Genomic DNA, 4,293 nt, shown 5'->3' on the forward strand with positions numbered 1-4,293 from the left:
AATATAGAGCAATTGAATTAAACAACATTTGGCTAATGATAGATCTTCAGGTATAAGAACTACTATATAAACATATCATGCGGACAGAAATATTGCACGTCAAGATGACACAGAACCTTTTCTAAGCAATACATATATGAGGAGTGACGGAACAAAACATGATAATTCCACTTTTTGTAAAAAAAAAAGTTAGCAATGACATTCGACAGAATACCATAAATTACGTCGCCCGTTAAGCTGGTGTGGTTCAAATCATGCTTATTCCTGCAGTAAATCGTCTCTAAAGTTGAAAGTTTGATGCAAATCATGATATTTCCATGTTTAATAATATTAATAAACGAAATCGGAACAAAACATGATACATTTCATACATTTCTGGTACGCATATTGAAAGTTGGCACAAAATAGGTTATTTCCTATGTTTCCTGTCATACAGACTTTTGAACGCTTTATTAGCTTAAATCCTAGAGTGCCGAAGCCGTAAAATAGTTTATTATTTTGTCTATGGTTGGGCTGTGTGTTTGACATATGTCAAATGACTTGATTCAAGTCAATGTCAAAATATTAGATCGGTCGCAGTTGGTCGTTAATTCGTGTGAAAAATTGTAAACTTCGAGTAATAATTATAACTAAATTGAGTACTTTAAAGTTTTTTCAAGTGATTTACAAGCATGTCTGAGCAGTCAAATACTGTTGGTGCACTCAATAGTGGAGCGAAGAAAAAGAAACGTCGAGAAAGGAAAGCTTTATCCGAAAGAAACAATAAGTAAGTTCGTTCAATTATGTTGTTGTAGTAGGTATGTAGAATGTTCAATCTGTTACAAGATTACAATATGTGCATACTTTTGTTTTAGATACGTAGACAATGACCCGCTGGGCTTAAGAATTCAATGTACGTGTAATCATGGAACAAGGAGCAATTTTAAATGTAAACAAATATCGCAACGGGATGTCGTTCGAAACCGAAAATCTTTTTATACAACATCCGGAAAAGTTCACCAAGACGTGTAATTGTGTCGTCTTATTAGTGCATTTGAACCCCAGCGTAGAGGCAAAGGTACACCACGTCCTTCTGGTAAAACGAAACTTCGAAAGTTAAGTACTTCATTCTTCCTATATGGGAAAAAGAAAGTAATGAAAAGGGTATGCAAATCATTTTTCATGGCAGTATTTTCTATCAAAAGGCAGAGGTTATCAACTATTATCAAATGTGTGATGGATGGCAAAGTTCCAAAGGAAGAAAGAGGAGGTGACAGGCGTTCAGCTAAATCTCAAGAGAAAAAAGAACATTTACGCAATTTTCTCCGAAACCTTCCTTGTAGTGAAAGCCATTATAATAGAGCAAAAAGCAAGAGGGTGTATTTGGATGCCGGTTTGAATATTAAAAAATTGAGAATGCTTTACAATAATAGTGTCACAAATGAACTGAATGTTAAGAGAACAATGTTTTACGAAGTGTTCACATTTGAATTTAACATTGGATTTCGGTCACCTGCATCAGATGCCTGCAGTTCCTGTATACTATTGAGTAATAGTATTAAAAATGAAAAAGATTCATCAAAAAAACAAGAACTAATGACAAAACTTCGCATCCATAAATTGCGAGCAAACTTTTTCTTTAAACTTTTGAAAGAAAAGGTTGATAATAGTATCACTATATGTTTTGATCTCCAGCAGGTGTTTCCTCTACCGAGGACACCAATTCAGGAGGCTTTTTATTCCCGTCAGATTAGCCTGTATAATTTATGTGTGATGGATCTGTCAGAACAAAATAATTCTTGTCTGTATAATTGGGATGAAACAGAATCTGGCAAGGGTGCTATTTCAATTGGATCTGCGTTATACTGCTTCTTGAATACTCAAACAATACCGGCTAATGTGAAGTTAGTAAGACTTTTTTGTGATGGCTGCGGGGGCCAAAATAAAAACAGCCATGTGTTGCATATGCTGCTATTTTGGCTTCAAAATAAGTCCCCTGCACATGTTAAGGAAATACAACTTTTTTTCCCAGTGCGAGGGCATAGTTTTCTGCCAGCAGACCGTTTATTTGGTAGAATTGAGAAAGATGTGAGAAAAATACCAGTGATTACTACGAGGGAAGAATATTTTGAAATATTTTCTAAACATGGCAGAGTGTGCGAGCTTGGTAAAGAATGGTGTTTATATGATGTAAAAGGTTTAGAAAATCACTATAAAAAACTTGTGGGCATACAAGGAATGAAAAAAATTATATTCAAGAAGTGCAAATCTTCTCAGGGCAGACAATTGAACTGCGTAGTAAAATCTTCACCAAACTATAGATTTGAGTCCGGAGAACAGTTTATATCACTACTGAAAAGGGGCAAACGTCACCCCAGAAATATAGAACAAATTCAGGAAGAACGCGGACTAAGTCTTGCAAAGAAAAATGATGTGACCAGTCTATTAATAAAACAGTTCGGTGCCGATTGGGAGAACCTTTCAGCATTAGAATGGTACAAGCAAATATTAAGCTGTTCTAGAAACATTACAGAACAAAATGAACAAGTTGTTGATGATGATGAAGCGTGTATTTGTACTGAGATGGATATAGAAGACATAAGAATTTAATTTTTATTAATTAATTGTGTTTTTGTCCCATATTTTGATTTATCAATAAATACTAAATCCAGAACATAAAATGTTATTTCCTAACCTTACTTTTTCAAAACATGATATTTCCAAACAGTTTGATACAAATCATGATATTTTCGCCTGGTCTGATCAGTACATGATATTTCCATTTTTTACATAAGAATAGATACACAATTTGAAATAAAAAAAAACATGCTTAATAAGTTTTTACAGTCATTTATTCATTAGAACCCATATTTTCTTCAATTGTACAAAGGCAAAGTAGTTGCCGGTTTTTGACCTTTTCTGAAAAGTTAGACATCATGGAATTATCATGTTTTGTTCTGTCACTCCTCATATATCAACAAAATAATGCAAAGAAATTCTGGTTCAACACTCGTCTCGCCACTTACCGCCCCCGAACTGAATACATCAAAATCGTTCAGTCTACACAGATTATTTGCCTTTACTCGCGCGTCACAGGAAAGCATTTTGGCAGTTGGTACCTAATTTGTGGATACCAGAGGTAGTTGAATAGGTGTAAAATGCCGTACCGATTTCAATGGTACAATGAAATTAATTTTAGAAAGTAGTTCCGGAGTTAATTTTATTAGAAATTAGTTTAAAGTATTAAAAAAACAATGTTAGCAATTTCAAGCCGTTTGTATAAAGGAAGCAAGTGGAATAGTGCGCTTTGATTCAAGTAAATTAGAGGAATAAGGTAGCTTCAGACGATAACACAAAACTTAACAAATTTCATTTGTAGTTGCTCGTTGTGTACTTTTTATAGCGAGGATTCCAGATCTCTGATCCATACTTTGGATACTTATAACAAACGTACAGTAAAGAATCTTAATAGTTTTGTCTAAAATTTTATAAGGTTCACATAATGAATCCGTGCTTTTGAGGCTTTCTTAATAAGTTCATCGATATGCTCATCGAAGAGAAGCCTCGAATCGTAAATCGATCACGCACTTTCGTAAGTCTCTGCAAATTTTGACCCTTTTGCCGATATTCTGATGGATTGTGGGCTGACTGACGACAGAATGATACAAGTAAACACTTAGATGGATTAAGTTTCAATTTATTTATTTCGCAATAAGTGCCCAGACGTAATAAATCCGACTGAAGGTCAAGTACGTCGGATCTGGTTGATGGATGGTAACTGTTCATATCGTTAGCAAAACATAGCAACTTAGTGTCGGAAGTATGATTCAATATCATTTACAAAGGCCAAAACAGCAGTGGATCTAAGAGAGAACCTTGGGGTACACCACTAGGAATAATAACCCAACTACAGCCTGCGATCTGATAGAAATATAAGACTCAACCACCTTAGTAAATAACCACTAATTCCAATATTTTCGAGGTTACGGATTAGGACAGGATTATGTATTCTGTCAAAACATTTGCTGTAATTGGTATTAATTCGTTTAGCAAAATAAGGTTAGATACAGTTGACTATTCTTTCAGAAAAGCATGTTGACAAATTTAATGTAGATGTAGTTTTAAAAAAAGTTTCAAACTTTTTTAGCACATGACTGACATAAAATTTGTATGCCAACTTAGTTAAGAGCAGCTTAATAGTTATTAAATAATAATTTAATTTCAAATATTTTTGAGTTTTATAATACTCTTGTTTAAAATAAAACGCGTTCGAACTTATAAAAGGTTTAGCAGAGGATATAAAAAACAAATAGA

The 4,293-nt window shown here is 33.9% G+C and overlaps 1 long non-coding RNA gene across 1 annotated transcript; it reads left to right on the forward strand.

The window, feature by feature from the left end:
* Positions 1–693: 693 nt before the first annotated feature.
* Positions 694–886, forward strand: LOC123660769. Its single transcript, XR_006744243.1, has 2 exons — positions 694–766; positions 855–886. It is a non-coding gene; the product is annotated as an uncharacterized LOC123660769 (long non-coding RNA).
* The last annotated feature ends 3,407 nt before the right edge of the window (positions 887–4,293 follow it).

The sequence above is a fragment of the Melitaea cinxia genome, chromosome 16 (genome assembly GCF_905220565.1).
Source record: "Melitaea cinxia chromosome 16, ilMelCinx1.1, whole genome shotgun sequence".
Taxonomy (NCBI): domain Eukaryota; kingdom Metazoa; phylum Arthropoda; class Insecta; order Lepidoptera; family Nymphalidae; genus Melitaea; species Melitaea cinxia.